Raw genomic sequence first — 21337 nt, forward strand, 5'->3', positions numbered from 1 at the left:
TTTTTTTCATTAACAATGACCTTTCACTGAAGATTTTTTTATATAAAAAAATATTAGGCTTTATTTGTGATTTACTTTCCTAATTTGTTGGTTTAATTTCATTCTTGTTCCTTTATTATTTTTTTAGTTTAATGGAATCTTCCAACTTTTTAAGATGTTCAATTTGATCTTCCAATTACTTAAAAAAGTTCATTTTTTTCTAATTTCAATTTTGTCCTTATATTTAAAATTTCTATTCAATTTAATCATCCTATTTTTTAAAACGATCCAATTTTGTCTCATCAAATTTGAAATCAAATTTGAGCTCAAATTAGTAAGTAAGTTTATTTACAATTTATATATACATGTTAAACTAATTTTTATAATTTATACATAAATCACTCCATCTAAATACTTAAATTATTTTATTTTTTACACTCCACCTAAATACTTAAATTTTTTACATTTAGGTGGAGTGACTTGATTTATAAATTCTAAAAAATATAAAAATTTAACATGTATATATAAGTTATAATTAAGCTTAATTACTAATTTGATCTCAAATTGGAGAGGCCAAAATTTAATCATTTTAAGAAATATATGACTAAATTGAATCAAAACTTTAAATACAGGGACTAAATTGAAAATATTGAAATTTTTTTAAAAATTGAACTTTTTTCAACTATTACAGGACCAAATTAAACTTTTTAAAAAAATTATAGGATTAAATTGGAAAAAAATAATAAAGAGATCAAAATGAACCAATCAACCAATTAGAGTACTAAATCACCGGTCAAACCAAAATATTATCAAGGAAAAGTTGGATTAAGTAATTAAATAGTAGATTATTTGTAACAAATTTAATGGTTTTATAACTGTTTTTTGAAATTGTAAACTTTCAAAAGTTGTTATAATGCACTTTTGAAATCGAGAATAATGGTTATAGTTAGTAATTAATTTAAAAGTATTATAAATTTTAATCAATTACACTTTTGTAAATTTGTGTACCCATGTGGATTACATATTGAAGTCTCAATAGTGATGTAATTGAATAGATATTTGATTTTGAATGAATTGAATGTATATTTGATTTTTAATGATTATCATTTGATTTATTAGAAGAAAAATTAATGTTGTTTTTGTAAATTTGAAATCCAAAGCTTTTATCTTTTGTTTGTTTTTTAATGTTAGTGATAATTACATCGTAATGCATATTAATATTATATTAATATTAATCTTCTCTGTTAATCTCACATATTACATTTATCTTATTATAAATGAAATTTAAACAAAATCAATGAAACTTTTTACTGTATAAGTATAAGTCTTTTAATGTTTCGTTTATTGTATTCTAACAAAATATTTATGGTTTTCAATATACAGACATATAATAATATTAATAAAACACGCACAACTAACCGAAGGAGTACAAGGAACACCTCTTTCAAAAGAGGCCAAAAAAGGAATGGGATAGAAGAATGACCTCGGTGAAATGGTGTGTGTTCGCTGTGGAACTAGAACTTGACACCTGTGGTTCCACAAATACCAGATTAAGGATCATAAATAACGCAAGTTTATCTACAGTAACACCACACTTCCGAAATTTAACGCAAAATTTCTCTTACCTGTTATAGCTTGGGTGGAGACACTGGACTGATTTTCAGATTCTTCAACGATCCTCATTGTGTTGTCTTGTATTTGCATTAGTTCGGTGACTCTTCTTTCTCATTCTTTGATTAAGAATGGCTTCAATAAAACAGATTGACCATTCTGGTTTTCGAATGAAGAATATGAGATATCCCAATACCATTCCAAATACCCCTCCACAACCATATCCAATAGCTACGGGTTTCCAACCAAACCCAAATTGTTCTTCTTGCTGAGATTGAGAGGTTGCTAAATCTATCCAATAGCATGGTTTTGACAATGGTAACCCACATAGCCCTGAATTCCCCTGATAGGAATCACTTTGGAATGTGTTGAATTGTTTACCTGTTGGAATCTTTCCTTCCAGCTGGTTTTGTGAAAGGTTTAAGAAAGAGAGGAAGGGAAGATTGGCCAATGCAGTTCGAATCTCACCCGTCAGCATGTTTGAGGAGAGGTCTAACCATTCTAAATTTTCCAAACCGTTGAGGCTTTGTGGAATTAAACCACTGAGTCTGTTATTAGAAAGGTTAAGGCCTATTAATGACTTCAAATCTCCAATGATTGTTGGAATCTCTCCCTCAAAATTGTTATTCGCTAAATCAACAACTGTGAAAGTAGTTAAGATCCTCTCTAACTGAATGGTGTTACCTTTCACTGTGACCTCCACAGAATCACTGTAGGTATATTCAGTAGCATGTATATACTGCAAAACATTATGGACATCGATCATCATTCCCTTGAAGTTTTTGAAGAAAACTACTGGTAAGTTGCCTTGAAAATTATTGTTGGAGATGTCAAAAACCGTCAGCTTGGAAAAGGTATCGTTCTTGGATTGGAAACAATTGATGGTACCATTGAACCTATTAGCACGTAAAACAAGGACTTGCAGCTCTTGAAGTGACTCTAACCAACTTGGAAATGTATCTTGTATGTTATTGTCTCCAAGGTCCAGAACTCTTAGTTGTTTGCATTTGACGACGGGGCGAGGTAATGGTCCCTCCAATTGATTGCCATTAAAATTCATAGTCTCCAATGTTTCTATCTCAAGATAGCTTCTGGGTATGATCCCACGCAGGTTGTTCCTTTGCATATCCAAAACTAAAAGTTTACTCAAGTTTCCAACGCATTGTGGAATTTTGCCTGTCAAGTTGTTGTGAGACAAGATAAGTATCACAAGGGAGCTTGCGTTGCAAAGAGATGAAGGGATGCCTCCAGTCAATTTATTGTTTGAGATAGAAAAGAATTCAGCGGTATAATGGGGAATGGGAATATCTCCTTCCAACATATTGAAGCTTAGATCAATGTAATACATATTGTTCCATGAAAGTGAGAGATTCCCAACCGATGTTAGAAGGTTATGAGAAAGATCCAAAGAACCCAAAGTATCCGCCATATGATTAAATCCTTCCATGAATTTGGTTCTTGGAAAGATCTAAATTAAGATCTTTCGGGAAACTTTTAACACTGCCCTCATTAATGCCAAGAGATTGAATATTGTTGTCAGAAAGATCCACAATGTGCAGCTCTTGAAGATTTGAAAAATTGTTAAGATCTACGAGGCCACTCAAGTTATTTCCGGATAGTCTCAATTCATACAGATTTTGGTGAAGAAACATTGACGTGGGGATATCACCTTGTAGCTTGTTATGAGAAAGGTCACAAATATACAATGAAAAGGCAGAGAATTCGCCAATTGGGCCAGTAAGCTGGTTCCCACCAAGGCGTAAGTTAAGTAACGATGACAAAGAAAAACACCAATGGGGAATTGTTCCGTTCAACGAATTATCAGACAATTCCAGATAAGCTAACATAGAAAGTCCACTGGTTTTATCAGGTATTTCTCCAACTAATTTATTCGCTGAAAGGCTTAAAGAATTAAGCTGAGTGAGCTCAAACAGCGATGATGGCAATCGGCCCACTAGGTTGTTTCCAGTAACATCTAAATCTTCTAATTTGCTTAGCTTGCCAAACAAATTGGGGATCTCACCATCAAAATTATTATACGAAAGATCTAAGTAAATAAGATGCTGAAGGTCGAAAAGAGATGATGGAATCTCACCACTCAAGTTATTGAAACCAAGGTTGAGATAATTTAATTGTGAGAGGTTGCCAATGCATCGAGGAATGGATCCTGTGAAATTATTTTCTGAAAAATCAATGTAAGTGAGGTGATGAAGATTTGAAAGTGATAATGGAATCTCGCAACTGAATTTGGTATGACGAATGGCCAAATATCTAAGAGGAGAGCTCGAATTGAACTCTGGAAGTTCAACTTGGAGGTCAGGATTATCAGAGAGGTGTTGAAGATTGGGTAAACAGAGTATCTTATTTTCCAACTTCCCTTGCAAGGCGGTACCTTGAAGTCCAAGAGAGACCAAAGAGGATGAAAAATTAAACAACAAAGACAGAGAACTGGGTTTAATCAAAGACATATTTAGTCTATCAAGAGCTAGCTCCCTTAAATGAGTTGCATTTACAGTGAGCTTTTCCAGGGTTGCTAATTCAATTGTCATTTCATCGTTGGTAGAGAGATCAAGCGAGACTAATTTGGAGAGGTGAGAGAATTTGGAAGGAACAACTCCGGTAAACCAAGCGAGAGATAAGTTTAGATGAGTAAGAGCTAGAAGATTACAAAACCCCGAAGGCATTGGAGAATCGTAAAAGTCATTCAAAACTAGGCTGAGTGTTTGAAGGTGAATGAGTTTGAAGAGAGTGTTGTTGGGATGAAACTCAGCTTGAATGCAACTGCAGCTAAGGTCTAACCCAATGACGTGTCCTGAATTCGTGTCACAACTTACCCCATCCCACATGCAGCAATCCGTGTCATTCCTCCACGATTTTGTCTTTGGATCACAACTCACTCCAGTTCTAGACTCGCACCAACCATAGCTATCTGGGCCAACAATGGTGACGAGGCTTTTGAAGCTAAGCAAGGCGGAGGCATCATGATGATTGCATAATGGCTTTCGCACCAACGAAGACGTGCCTGAAGAAAAATGAAAAACCAAGCAACTTAGTAGCAGAAAAAGAACCTTTGTACTCAACATATTCGGAATTTCGAATATTTCTTTTGATACTTTAGGAGTTGTAAAACGAAAATTATATAATGATTATGGAATGAATGTATGCAATGCATTAAGGTTTTTTTGTAGCCAAATAATACCCAACAATTAGCCGCAAGGAATGGGAGTCCATGTATGGATTATAAGTTATTGACACCGATGCTTATGAAAACGCAACTTCTGATAGAAACTATATGAAGGATAAAACAAACTGGAGTGAGAAAAAGAAAGAAAGACCAAAATAACATGCATTACTTGTAAACCCCGGCAAAAGCTTGATCCAATCAGACGAGGGCTGTTATATAAAATTCCAAGACTAGGTTACCTCAAGACTTTTTTATAGTCCTCTTTTATAAATTATTATATTATTATTATCTTAATAACAATTAATTGTTTGTGTGATTTTTTATTACATCTATTATATTTTTTATAGTCCTCTTTTATAATATTATTTTTCTGTTATTTTAATTTTATTAGATTTTTCTTCTTTTACCAATTTTTATTGCACAAATGATATTTATGTTATTAATTATGTAACATTTTTTAAAATTAAGATTGTATTATTAATTACACCTATCAATTTGGTCCAACCTAATCAAGTTGAGTTGGAATCTACAAAAAATAATGTAAATTGTGACGGTTATTTTTTGTATAATATGGTGGTTTTAACTACCGCAATTTGTGGCGGCTTCGAAAACGGTCATAATTCGTGTCGTCACAAAGCAAAATGTAGCGGTTTCAATTGAACCGTCGCGCAAACTGCCATATTTGGCAATGCATAGAGTGGTAGTTTTGAGATGTAAAATACGGCGAGGTGAGTTGAATGCATCTCAGAAATTGACACACCTCAGATCGAGTTGAGTAGATCCACTCGAGCCTAATCAAATTAGGTCAAGTCGAGTTGGACCTATGTCAAGGCCAATCTAGTTGGATCCAAATCAAACCAAGTAGAATCAATCCCGCCTCAATTGAGTCAGACACACCTCAAGCCAAGTTGAGTAAGGCCCACCTCGAGTTGTGGCTAGTCAAGTTTGCATAAGACTAAGTTGAGTCAAATTGAGTAAGACTTACATTTTGTCGAGTCCTGACACGCACACATAAGGTTATATAAAGTCAAGCCCACCTTGAATGACTTAAGTTAGGTCCACCTCAAACAAAGTTAAGTTAAATCCACATAAGTTGAGTTAGGTCAGACCCACATCGGACCAAGTTAGTTCGAACCCACTTTAGGTTGAGTGTAGTCGAGCCCACCTTAGGCAGAGTTAGTTTAGGTCCACATCAAACGTAGTCGAGTCAGCCCCACCTCTAGCCGAGATGAGTAGGGCCCACCTCAAACTTAGTTATATCATGCCCACCTCAACTAGAGTTAATTTTGCCCACATCGAGCTAAGTCAAGTCAGACCCACCTCGTACTAAGTTGATTTGGGCCCAACTTTGGTTAGTTCATGTTGAACGCCATTGGAAGAGTTGTGTCGCACCCACCTCTAGTAGAGTTATGCCGAGCCCACCTCTAGGAGAGCTGTGTTAGACCCACCTTTGGTAGAGTCATGCCAAGCCCACCTCTGGCCAAGTAAGGTGGGCCCACCTCAAGTCAATTTAAGTCGAGTTCACCTTAAGTCGAGTTGAGTTAGGAACACCTTATTCTAAGTCAAGTCAGGTTCACCTTTGGCTTAAATGCAAAATTAAGTTGAGTCAACCAAGGTTGATGGTTGATACAAGTTGCTTAGAGCCAAAGGTCCAAACTTGTGGTTGAATTGAGTTGACCCGATTGAGACATGTCTACTCAGGCCAAAGGTCTAGCTGAGTCAGTATAGGTCGATGGTAGAGTCGAGTTGACAAACTCAAGTTCGAGCTGAGTTTACCTAAGTCAAAGGTTGAGACGAGTTGGTCTAGGGTAAAAAGCCGAGATGAGTCATACTAACCAAAGATCTTGTTGAGTCGACTCAGATTGATAGCCATTGTGAGTCAACTCGATTCAAGTCATATTGGGCGTAGGATTGAGCCGAGTTGATTTAAGCCAAAGGTCAAGCTTAGTTGGCCTGCTATCGAATGGTCCAACAGATTGAGCTCGGGCCAAACGGTCGAGTTGAGTCAACCTAGACTGAAGATTGATATGTGTTGTCTGAATCAAAGGTTGAGATAAGTGTGAAATATATTTAAAAACGAATTAAAGTCTTGTAATGAAACCAAATTAACTTTGGTCTTGATCGTAACTCACTTTAAAAGGAGACTTTTAGAACAAGGTTTCTTTAACCCACTCATTTGGTAGACCAATAAAAAGGAACTTATTTTAAGTATTTAATATATTACTAATTTAATATTATATTTATATATAAAGGTACACTTCAAAGTTGTAGCTTAGTGGATGTCATGTATGCTAATAATTGAATATTATATTCAATATTGTTTGGAATTTAATTATGGGTTCAAATTATCATATTAAATATGATAAGAAATTTGAGTATCTTAAAAAAAACTCACAAATTTAATATTTTGAGTTGAGAGTAGTGTTATGTATCACGTAGACAATTTGTTAAAAGTGATGTTATGAATTTCATAACATACTTTTTCAACATGCTGTCTTTATTTAATTAATTATTTTTATTGAAAATAGCTTAGATTTGTTAATTAATTTTTTCAACATAGAGGAGAGATTTATTAAAATAGGAGATGGAACTTCATTAGATATTCAACAAGTTATAGTCAATAAGAATGTGTTCAAACGAGCTGATAGTATGATTCTAATACTTATATAATAAAACTAAAATATTAAAGGAAAATGATTAAATGACTCCCGCATTTTGACTACTACATTACTACCTGACATGGAAAATGAATTTTAATTTTTTTTCACTTACAAAAGATGGAGTGGCACGTGAGGGAAATATGAACTTTAGTGAAATAATAATTGCAAGTGGTGAGAGAAAAGAAAATCACCAAAAGCGGTTTTTGCTCTAAAACTACTCGTAGACCACAACGACAGGTGTCAGAATCCTTTGAAACTTTCTACCCTCTTCGTGCGAAATCCACTGTGACGGTCATCTTTCTTGGAAAATCTCCACCCTCTCGACAAAAGCCACCGTCTTTGTTCCGTTCTGTGAGAGAAGAGAAAGACAAAAGGGAAAACGAGTGGGAGAAGACAAAAATGGAAGACGCAGAACATTCCCAAGCGTCGAAAGGAAGGGTTTCTCGCACAAGGTAGGGAGAAGCTGTGAAGACGAAAGTGTGAGGAAGAAGACGACATTTTTTGGAAATCCCCTTTCGAAGTTTTGTCATTATTGTTGAACCCTAAGTGTGATTCATTGTGAATGGTATACATGTTTAGTACCGTAACAACAAACCCCAATTGATATTGTTGTGCAAAAAATAATTGGCAGGTCACCATGTAATACATTAGAGGTCACTAGTTAATGCATCCACTATTACATGTATATGAGATGGTAGTTATGGACCAATTATTCCACAACAATTTTTCTTAAGAGTAAATATACCTTCCATACATGTTATTGACGTCTTCTAATACATTATAAATATTTTAGTTACGGACTTCCTTAAAATAGAGCAATGGTGAACTAGTTGTGCATTAAGTTCAAGGTAGGTCACCAGTTAATAAGTCAGTGTTCACCAATTATTTCATCCAAAGTCAATATATATGCGAGTTAAATTTCGTGGACCTATTATCTCACACTAATATTTATTAAGTTCAATATACCTTCCATACATGTTTTGAAGGTCATGTGAATCAATATGAATGGTATACATGTTTAGTACCATAACAGCAGACCCTAGTTGATCTTGTTGTGCAAAAAGTAATTGGCAGGTCACCATATAATACATTAGAAGTCACTAGTTAATGCATTCAATGTTGTCATGTGTGTGAGGTGGGAGTTGTGGACCAATTATTACACAAAAATTTTTGTTAGGAGTAAATATACTTTCCATTCATGTTATTAAGGTCTTCCAATACACTATAAATGTTTTAGATGTTGTTTTCCTTACAACAGAGCATTGGTGAAACTGTTGTGCAAAAAATTCAAGGTACGTCACCAGTTAATAAGTTAATGGTCATCAATTATTCCATCCAGAGTCAATATATATATGAGTTGAATTTTGTGGACCAATTATCTCACACCAATATTTATTAGGTTCAATATACCTTCCATACATGCTTTGAAGGTCATGTGATTCACTATGAATGGTATACATGTTTAGTACTGTAACAGCAAACCCCAGTTGATATTTTTGTGCAAAAACTAATTGGCAGGTCACCATGTAATACATGTAGGGACCCTAGTTAATGCATTCATTGTTATCATGTGTGTGAGGTGGGAGTTGTGGACCAATTATTCTACAACAATTTTTCTTAGAGTAAATATACCTTCCTCACATGTTATTGACGTCTTCTAATACACTAGAAATGTTTTAGTTGTGGTTTTCCTTACAACATAGCAGTGGTAAAACTGTTGTGCAAAAAGTTCAAAGTAGGTCACCAATTAATAAGTCAGTGGTCACCAATTATTCCTTCCAGTGTTATCATATATAATATGGATTTTATCAATGAGTGTGGCTTAGGTGGATAAAAAAATGCATAATAACAACAATGTCATACATATACTATATTGCTCTAACCATATACTGTCAAATAGTTCAAAGTACAAAAAGACATTATTTAACCTTTAAGTAAAATTTGAATACCATACAAAAAAAAACACATTAAATAGTTATGAAGGGTGGATTTTGCAGGGAAGCGGCAAAGAGTTTCGAAGGATTCCAGCACTGGTCGTTGCGGTTTGCGAGTGGTTTTAGAGCAAAACCGCTTTTAGTGGTTTTCTTTTCTCTCGCCGCTTGCAATTATTATTTCACAAATGTTCTTATTCCCATCACGTGCCTCTCCGTCCTTTGCAAGTGAAAATAAATTAAAATTCATTTTCCACGTTAGTAATGCAGTAGTCAAAATGCAGTAGTCATTTAATCATTTTCCAATATTAAAACTTTACTGTAATAATTGTATTGATTTAATTAAATTATACCAATTCAAAGCATGAAAGGGTGTATTTTGTGAAGGTTTTTGCAACAAACCAGACTTGACATCAAGATTGATCTCCCTCTCTCCCACCCCACAATATGGTCCTACAATGTCGAAATCGATCCCAATCAAACCTGGTTTGTGAATTACGGCAAATTGTATGACTTATTATAAGCTCTTCATATCATGCTTGATTGGTGTACATCATCGTTAGGGACCGAAAAGACTATCGATGAGAAACAAAGACTGGAAAGAAAATCATGGAAAGAAGCAATAGCGTGAATGAAAACCTAGCATTATGAATGACGACGGGACTTTCATTTCATTTAGTCATTAAATAGTATTACCAGGAATCAAATATGCTTGAATTAAGTAGGAACATTGTGCTTTGTGTCGAAGAATGAATTGGATTTTTTAAAACCTAGTCTAAATTTAATAAAATAGATCGGATCTATAATCCATATCCACATATCAATTAAATTTATATTTTTTCGAATTTAGTTTAAATTGGATTCAATCCACTTTGTCAATTAGATTAAATCTAATAATATCAATTCAATATACCTAACTATTAGGTCTATTAGACATGTGTCGAGCCGATTATGCCGGACCTAGACCTAGGCTGACTTATTCAGTTCACTCGGTTCGACCTTCAATTGGGACCGAACCAACTCAACCTTTTGTCATGATTGACTCGACATGATTTTCAATCTAAGTCAATTTGACACGACCTTCGACTATGGTTGACTCTACTCGACCTTCGACCTAGGCCGACTCTGCTCGACCATTCAGTCCAGATCGACTTGTCTTGACCTTCAGTCCAAGCCAACTTGTTTGGACCTTCTGCCTAGGATGACTCGTTTTGACATTCGCCCTATATCGACTCACCTCGACCTTTGACCTGAACCGATTTGACTTGACCCTTTGACTCAGGTTGACTTAGCCTAACCTTTTGGCCTGAGCTGATTCAGACTAGACCCAGGCTGACTTATGTCAACTTAGTTTCAATTCACTCGATTCGACCTTCAATTGGGATCGACCCAACTCAACCTTTGGTCAAGGTTGACTCGACACGATCTTCATTCTAAGTTAACTTGACACGATCTTCGGCTATAGTTGACTCTAATTGACCTTCAAACTAGGTCGACTATGCTCGACCATTCAGTCTGAATTGACTTGTCTTGACCTTCAACCCGAGCCAACTTTTTTCAACCTTCTGCTTTGGCTGACTCGATTTGACATTCACCTTATACCGACTCATCTCAACCTTGGACCTATACTAAATTGATTTGACCCTTCGACTCAAGTTGACTCAGTCTAACCTTTTGGTCCAACAGTGGCGGATGTTTGTGGCAGCAGGGAGGGGCCATGGCCCCCCCAAAAATTTGATATTTTTTTAAAATTTTAGGTATTTTAAATTTTTTTATATTATAAATATTAGATAATATATTATAAATTAATGATGATTAAATTAAATATTTTATTTCTTTTATAAATATAATAATTAATGTTAATAAATAATAAAATATAAAATCAAACATAATAAAGAATAAAGAATACAAAGATTTATCAAGATGTTTTTATAATTATTTTTCATTATGGTTTGAGCTTCTTATAAGTCGTTTTCATTTCTTATTCTTAAATTTTTTTTCTTTTGTTTTTGAAGAGAAAAATATCTATTTTTTGCTCTTATTTTTCTTTGTTCTCTTTCATTCACGAGGAGGAAAATAATTAGGTAATTCTTTCATCTTACTTGATAGTGAAATATTAGTTTAATAAATTATTTAATAAGTCTTTTATATTAATTTTTATTTTATGAACATAGAAGTAAAAGTATCTTACTGTGTGTTTTTTTTATAACCGGATACTGTGGTTCATTATATGACTTGAGTTTCTCACAAATTGTTCTTATCTCCCATTCTCACCTATTTTCTTTTGTTTCTGAAGAGAAAAAGATCTATTATTTTTGCTCTCAGATATAAGTTGTTGTCTTCCATTCTCGAAAAAATAAAGAAGGTAATTCTGTCTCGTATCACATGATAGTGAAATATTAGTTTAATAATTGTATATTAATTTATTTAATAAGCTTACATATTAATTTTTTATTTTATGAACATAAAAGAAAAAATATTGTACTGTGTGTTTTTTATAACTGGATCTTAAGTGTGGTTTGATTATCATCGAATTTTCTTTTGGTATTTACGTCTCTCAGTTTTTTATTAGATTATGAAAAATTATTTTTTAGTCCTTTTTTTAAATAGGTATACAAAGTCTTCCATATATTTATTTGTAATATTTTTTTTAGTTATCGTTATACTAAATTATGTATTCATTTTTATTATATTAGTGATAATAATTAAATATATAAATTTTGAATGTATTATTTTGGCTCCCCCAATAATATTGGTCAAGATCCGCCACTGTGGTCCAAGCTGATTCATCTCAACTTTTTGGTCCGAGCTGATTTAAGTCGACTTTTGACCCATGTCAACTCTACTCAACTTCAGACCTAAGTCGATTTGGCTCGCTCTTGTACTCAACAACCTTGGTTCGACATAGCACACTTTTACTTTGAATTTTCAAAATCCAAAAGATATTCAACGATCCAAATCCAATTAAGCATATAGGACTTAAAATCCTAAAAATGTGACTTTGGAAACAATCTATTTAATTAATGGACTTAAAGTAATATGAATTTGGATTATTACAGATTGAATATCAAAATTTAGATCTTTTATCAGCTTTTAGTTACGTATTTTTCGACACATTTTTCCTGAATACGTTTTTTACCTTATGAGTTTCTTTATTAAATAATAATTTCATTAAATCCCAATGAGTTTAATAAATTTGGGAGGTTGTAAAGTCAGGAGTCTCACCATGGATAATTGTGAGATGTATAAAACAAATTTAAAATTTTTTCTATAAAAATAATCTGCAACAAATTTTTATAAAAACAAATGTATAACAATTTTATTATAAAAAAATTAACTTAAGAAAAAGTAGGTAGCTTTTGCTGTAAATTTAAATTTTACAAGTATTTTTTTATAAATTAAATTCGTAAGGGACTTTTTGGGAAAAAAATTCGAACTACTTCTTTCTATGAAAAACAAAATAATATATATATATATATATATATATATATATATATATATATATATATATATATATTCTTGTATGTTTGTTAAAAACTAGTGTTTTTATTCGTGCAACGCACGGGATATCGAATTTTAAAATTAAAAATTACAGTGCATTTATTAAATTAATTTGAAATTATAAAAATATAATTAAATTTAATATAAATTTTATTTTATAAAATTTAATAATAATATTTTAATTAATTTTATAATAAAAATGTATTTAAGTTATTTATATATTTTTAATAAAATGTATTATATATAATTATTTTAAATAATATCTTAAGATTTAGATAATTAAAATTAAGAAATCAAATTTAATTTCGAATGAAATATTGAGTAAAAAATGTAGAAAAATATAATAGTTGTTTCTCTAATAATAAAAATGATGGACAATATAGTTGAGTAGACTTAATAAAGATACAAACATTAGATGATACAAAAAATGTGAAGAGTAAGCGATATAAAGCTACAAATGATAGATCGTGCATATAAATGTAATGTTTAATTAGTCAGATAGTACTCACTCTCTTTAGATGTGTCAGTTTGATACTCACTTTTAAAAATGTGTCAATCGAATCCCAACTTTTGAAAAAATGTCTCAATTAGGTTCCTTCCACTCTTATAAGTCATTTTAAATATCGATACCATTGATGTTTGAGACATATTTTCCAAAGTTAGGACCCAATTGACACCTTAGTAAAGTGGGTATGAAACTGACATATCCAAACAAAAGTGAGTATTATCCGACTAATTACACCTAAATATAAATAGTAGATTCTTTAAAGATACAAATGTTAGACTGCAAACAAAATATAAATAGTAAACAATCAAAACTTAGAAAATGTAGACTATGTAGACAAATATAAATAGTACACTATGCAAAAATACAAAGGTTAGACGTTGATAGACTCTTCTATTGGAGTCCTTTTTTTACAATTTTTTTGGATTTTGAATTTCAAATTTTAACTTTGCTCCCATATTTCATAGCTTTTAAAATTTAGAATTTAAATTCAAACTTTATTACTATATATTTTGAATTTCAAATTTGACAATATATATCCTAATTTAGAAAAAAAATATTGAAATCGACATTATTAGTGATTTTTATATCTTTAAAAATTTTAAGAATGTATAATTTTAACTTGTAATGATATACCAATGTCTATGTTATAAAAATTATTTTTTAAATTATTGTTTAAGTTTGTGTAAAATGTCAAAAAATATGTGAAAAATATGTGAAAAATATTTAAAAAATCATATTTAAATTTTACAATTATTTATTTATTATTTTACACTATATTTTAATTATTTTTACTATTATTATTATATTAGGACTAATATGTTAATATATTACTATATTATTAAGAACCATAGATCTTTTGTTCCTAAATATTATATTACTTGTTTATTTTCTATATCATATTTTTAACTTTTATTGTTTTTTATTGTGAATATTAATGTATTTCCATTAAATTTTTTTAATTTATCATTTTTCAGATTTTGATAATATATAAAATACGAACCTTTCTTATAAGTTAAAAATATTTGAAAGTTGTTTAGAGACATTATAAGAATCTATTGAAAAACCTACACTATTTTACAATTTTTTTTAATGTTAAAATTTAAATTTTATTGGTGTATTTTTTGTTTAATTAGTCAAATAATACCATTTTCATTCTAAAGTTTCACTTTGGTAATTGCTTTTAGAGAAAATGTTACTGTACATATACTTCGAATTCCAATTTTCACAATATATGAATTTTAATCTTGCAATAATATTGAAATTGAAATAGTTAATTATTTCCATATCTTTAAAAGTTTAAAAAATTTATAATTTATAATTTTTACCTTATATTTTAATTATATTAATATTATTATATTTTATATTTACATTGTTACATATTATTATATTTTATAATATATTATTATATCATTATGGGTCATCAAATTTTTTGAATATTTGAATTTATATATTTTTATCAGAAATATTAAAGTATTTATTACAAAACTTAATTTTTTGTATATATTTTTCATTTTGAATGTTAAAATTAACTTTTTATTAATATTATTATATGTATTATGATTAATTTTTCACAACTTAAAAACGATATTATTTTCAATGAATTAATTTTGAAATTTATTCTAAAAACACACGGAAGGAATATATTATCTAAGATTATCTACTGCTTGATGTTTACAAAAATCAATTATAAGAAAAGTTCAGTTTCGAAGGACATTAAATGAAAAAAAATAGTTTCCAATGTAAATTCAATGTAATGTAATATTACATAAAAATATAAAATGATAATATTACATTAATCCTACATAAATATAAATTTATTCTTAAATTAATATTTAAATTTAATCATAAATTGATATAAAGTTAAGAATACAACCATAATCAGTATTATTAGATCAATCACTTTTCAAACACTTTAATAGAAGAAGATTTTGGTTTCCAATGCAATATTTTAAAACCATAATTGATATAAAGTTAAGAATACAACCATAATAAGTAATATTAGATCAATCGGTTTTCAAGCACATTAATAAAAGAAGATTTTGCATTTTGTATTAATCATTAGCGATCAATAAAGAAGCATATAGCATCCCAAAAAACAACATGATGATATAAAATTTTTATATTTTTTATATACTTAAAATTGATAAATAATATTTTTCGTGAATGTCTTAAACTCTAATTATGTGTTTGATTGATACTCCGTGATTCATTGAGTCCCACAAATCATGATTGTTGTTGTTCATAATAAATAGTCATAATTCAAAATGAAAAATTCTTGGAAGACGAAAAGTTTTCCATTTATTCTGTATATTTTTGACATTTATATTGAAAGACGTAAGTGTTGATTTATAAAGTTTATTCAATAAGCTATGTTAAAATTTAAGAAGATTTTTGAAAACTATATAAAGCTCTCTTAAAAAGGTTGGTAGATTTTTAAAATATTTTCCATTTAAAATTTTAATACAATAAATTCATATATAAAATTGCAATGAGAAACACAAAAAGTTGTTGGTTTCTAATATTTAATGTTATTTAATGACAAAGACATTCATCTTTGAGAAGCGGTAAAAATATATCTTGGAAGTAGTGTTGGAAAAAAATGGAAAATTGTTTTAATTCTTAGCATCTTTATATTTTTGGAAGATGAAAAGTAGATTTTGAAAAATATAAATATATTTTTTAGTAAGCTAGGTAAAAAAAACAAAGTCTTAATTTTTAATTTGGTAATTAAATATATTTAAGGTAAGTAATTTTAAGAAACTATTAACTGATCAAATTTTAAGAAAAGTGTAATATGTAATGACTATTTTTAAAATAAATTAATAAAATACATATTTTTTTTTTGTAGAAGAGGAGAAAATATTAATACTTATATAAAAAATATTTGTTAGTTATAAATCTTTCTTCTACTTTGAACTTTTTAAAAGTCTATGTTATCATTAATGAGACAAATTCATGGAATCAGAACTTTATTTTAATTTTGTTTGTTCAAAAATTTAAAAACTTGGATTATGCCTTTGTAATTTGTATTTATTATAAAAATAAAATGTAGTTTATGATTTGCATTTACTTCACTATAAACATTCTGAAATAGTAAATATTATCTTATCAAATAAGATTTAATATTATATTTTAAAGTATTCACTCTCGATTCTACAAAACATTTCAGTCATGTAATATCCGTAAATTCCACACAAAATTCTAATTAATTTATTATATTATGTTCTTTAATTAGATTTATTTTATAAAAATTAGCTACCTTCTCCAAGAAACTTTGTAAAAGTTTCTAAAGTTGTTATTTTATAATATTTACTTCAAAATATTAATTATGAAGACCACCAATGATGTATATTTTGGGACAATGCACATTAGAACTCAAAACAATATTGTTAGCTTTGAAATTGTATATAATTATATATTACATTATATGCTATTAGAGATTTTGGTCATTCAAAATGACTTTTACTCTATGGGAATGTGAGAAGATTTTTGGACCCCGTATAAAAGTTTTTCAAGAAGGTATGTAGATTTTTTAAAATATTTTCCATTTAAAATTATAATACAATAAATTCAAATATAACATTGTATTGAGACACTAAAAAAGTTGTTGGTTTCTTCATAATTAATGCTAATTGATTATAAAAATGTGTTGGAAGAGACAAATTTTTATCTTGAAAGTAGTGTTGAAAGAAACTGAAAAGTTGTTTTTATTCTCCTAAACATCTTTTAATTTCTGGAAGATGAAAAGTATTTTTTGAAAAGTATTAAAAACATATCTAGCAAGCTAAGTAAAAAAAAGTTTTAATTTTTAATTTGGTAAATAAATGTATTTAAAGTAAATAATTTTATTTGCATTTTTTATTAATAAGAAATTATTAATTAATCAGATTCAAAAAAGTGTAATATGTAATATTATTTTTTAAAAAAAAATTTAAAAAATAACTAATTTTGTCTATAAAAAAGGAGAAACTATTAATATTTATATAAAAATATTTGGTAGTTATCATTATGTATTCTTTTAATTTTAAATTATAAATATTTTTTGTACTCTGAAATTTTTAAGACGGGGGACTGGAATGAGGAAGCAAACAAATATATTTCATTCATGGATTTAACTTATTAAACTTTAATAAATACTTATTGAAGCATGAACTTTATTTCAATTTTGTTTGTTGAAAAATTTAGATTTTACCTCGATTTGCATTTGTTTTAAAAATAAATTGTAACTTATGAGTTTCATTTACTTCACTATTATAATTCTTAAACAATAAATATTATTGTATCAAATAACATGAAAATTATATTTGAACGTATTCACTCTCAAAACTACGAAAAATTTCAGTAAATATCGTGTAATATTTTGTAAATTCCACACCAAATCCTAATTAATTTATTGTATTACCATTTTTAGTTTAATTTATTTTAAAAACAATAGTTACTTTCTCTAAAAAACTTTGTAAAGGTTCCTAAAATGTCATCTTATGATACTTAATGCTCCAAAACATTAATTATGAAGACCACCAATTATGTTTTTTTGGGACATGACACTCTCTTACTATAATAAATGAATGTTGTATATTTCAATACATGTTTAGAAATCTGATCTACACATATGAACCCATATGAGTATATTTGAGAGAAGATAAGTTGTAAATTGTAGACGTAGCAGCGTTCTTTGAGTGGTGTGAAGAGAGGTACCGGTAATCAAAGCGTGTTAGTGATAATAATATTACGTAGAGCAATCATGATTATCGTCTTGAGAGGTGTTGATAACTCTGGACAATGCAATTAATTTTATCATGAGGAGTGAAAACCATAATGAAGAGAAATTTAAAAAAAATGAAACGCTCCTTGGTTGGCGATTTAGTATTTAATATTGGAATATGAAAACATTTAATAATTAAAACGTGTAGCAGATGATATAGCAGTTTAATCATCATTATCTCGAGCAGTGCGAAATTAAATGCATTTGAATACTGATTGACACGTTGTCATCATTATCTCGAGCAATGCGAAATTTAATGCATTTGAATACTGATTGACACGTTGATTTGGAGATAATTCGAACCACTTTTTGAAGGCGTTGGAATACAAAAAGTTTTTAAAACGGTCATTTTAAATTTATTTTTCCATAAAAATTGATCTTAAATTCTTCTGAGTATGAAAATGGTGAAAAATATTTTAATTATTTTATAACTTATATTATTTTAATAATAATAATTAATAAGTAATAGTTATTGTATTTCACTGACGTTTAAATTTCTAATTTATATGGAATGATAATTAATGTTAATTAATTCAATTTCTAATTAAAAATAATTTATATTGACTAAAATGAAGTCAAACAAAATATAATACAAAAAGGAAAATACATATAATAAAAGAAAATAAAATATAACTTTTATATTGAGATATATAATAACTGCATACAAAATAAGAGTCCAATTGAAATCTTCTTTTATATATATATATATATAAAGTTCAAACAAAATTACATACAAAATTTTCAACTTTACTAAAAAAATAGATAAAGAACTTTGATATCTCTGCTTGTTCTTTCACTTTCAACTTTAAAAAACAATTTAGGGTGATCCTCTGCAAAGAGTTGATGATCTCCATAGAAAAATCTTAGTTGGTTCTAGCCTTGGGTAATCATTGGAGTGTGAATATCCATGTTGTAAGTAACATGTGAACATTACTTTGGTAATCAACAACAATCCATTTAGCAGCAAGGTCCTTCCAATAGCGTATTATGAACACTCGGTCGACGTGTCCAAAGTCCTTAAAATATTAGCAAGTTAAGAATAAAGAAATAAATAAATATAAATAACAAAAATAAATGATTTTGAATCAAAAAATATACCTGGTCTTTCAAAAACATAGAAATGAATCTGCCAACCATTTCTGAAGAAAGTATGGATTTTGGTGTGGGCATGGATTCCATTGCAGGAGAATAGGTTGGTGATGAAGTAAAATTGTAAGAGAAGAAAATGGATAATAGTAGAAAAATCAGATGTCTGACTTTGAATTGGTAAACATAGGGAATATATATATAAAAAGAATAGGAGAAGTCATAGCTGTTGGAAGTATCCGTACATACTGGACAGTCTGAACTGGTAAAAGTACAGGTTAATAAATACGAATTAAAAAATAATACGTTAAAAAAAAATAATTATGAAGCGTCGTAAAAGTATAAGAAGAATTATTTAATGTAATTTACTAATGTTGATTTTTTCCAGGAAGGGGTATTTAATATTGGAATAGAATAAAGTTTAATAATTATAACGTGTGGCAGATGATGGAGCAGTGGCAGATGATGGAGCAGTTTATTCATCATTATCTCGAGCAGTGCAAAATTTAATGCGTTTGAATACTGATTTACAGGTTGATTTGGAAAAAAATTCGAAGCAGTATTTGAAGGGGTTGAAATACAAAACGTTTTGTAAACGAAATGGTTTTGATGGAGTAAACGGTGATTGAAAAAATGTGAAGAACTCTTTGAAAAATGTCCGAATAAAAACAAAATTGGGGTAAAAATAAAGAGATTTGGTGATACAGTGCATTATTAAAAAAATACCATTAACGAAAAAAAATGACACAAACAAAGTTTAAGGTAGAAAAATGAAGAAGATGAAGGGTTTGCTTGTAAAAGGTGGAAAAATACAGATAAATTGGTAAAGAAAAAGGTATTTTGATACAAATTACTTACCAGTTAAGTTGTACAGCGAAAAAGACTCGTGCATGACTTTGAAATCTTGATTTGAAGCCTGTATCCAGAAGAACTCTTTTTGGTGTAGAACTTTGAAAAAATATAGTGTATGATGAACTCTTTGAAAAATGTCCAAATAAAAACGTAAATCAGGTAACAATAAAGAGATCTGCTGATAGAATGCATTATTAAAAAAATACCATGAACGAAAAAAATAATGACACCAAGAGAGTTGAAGGTAGAAAAATGAAGAAGATGAACGGGTTGCTTGTAAAAGGTGGAAAAATACAGATAAATTGGTAAATAAAAAGGTAGATTTTTATACAAATTACTTACTAGTTAAGTTGTACAGCGAAAAAGACTCTTGAATCAGTTTGAAATCTTGATTTGAAGCCTGTAAACAGAGGAAAAATGGAATAGTTAGATCTGACAAAATATAAGAAGAAAATGAGTTGTTCAGTTGAGAAAACTCAAAATAAAATCGATTTCTGGGTTTAAACCTGTAAAAAAACGCATCAAAAAGTTAGATCTGACAAAATATAAGAAGAAAAATAGATGTTCGCTTGAGAAAACTCAAAATAAAAACGACTTCTGGGTTTAAACCTGTAAAAAAACGCAGGAAAAAGATAGATCTGACACAAAATAAGAAGAAAATGAGTTGTTCGTTTTAGAAAACTCAAAATAAAATCGACTTCTGTGTTCTTACCTGTAAAAAAGCGCATGAAAAAGTTAGATCTGACAAAATATAAGAAGAAAATGAGTTGTTCGCTTGAGAAACTCAAAATAAAATCGACTTCTGGGTTCTTACTTGTAAAAAAGAGCATGAAAAAGTTAGATCTGACAAAATATAAGAAGAAAATGAGTTGTTCGCTTGAGAAACTCAAAATAAAATCGACTTCTGGGTTCTTACCTATAAAAAAACGCATGAAAAAGATAGATCTGACAAAAAATAAGAAGAAAATGAGTTGTTCGCTTTAGAAAACTCAAAATAAAATTGACTTCCGTGTTCTTACCTGTAAAAAAGCGCATGAAAAAGTTAGATCTGACAAAATATAAGAAGAAAATGAGTTGTTTGGTTGAGAAAACTCAAAATAAATTCGACTTCTGGGTTAAAACCTGTAAAAAAACGCATGAAAAAGTTAGATCTCACAAAATATAAGAAGAAAATATAAACCATCTCCATAGTCGTTTTTTTGCGATTTAGAAACAACTCGATGAAAAGAAGAAGATGAACAGAAGAAGATGTTAGAGAAG

At 29.4% G+C, this 21337-nt stretch overlaps 1 pseudogene; it reads right to left on the reverse strand.

Moving 5' to 3' along the window:
* Nucleotides 1-1648: 1648 nt before the first annotated feature.
* Nucleotides 1649-4718, reverse strand: LOC114195027 (annotated as a pseudogene).
* Nucleotides 4719-21337: the final 16619 nt, after the last annotated feature.

This window comes from Vigna unguiculata, chromosome 8 (assembly GCF_004118075.2).
Source record: "Vigna unguiculata cultivar IT97K-499-35 chromosome 8, ASM411807v1, whole genome shotgun sequence".
Lineage (NCBI taxonomy): Eukaryota > Viridiplantae > Streptophyta > Magnoliopsida > Fabales > Fabaceae > Vigna > Vigna unguiculata.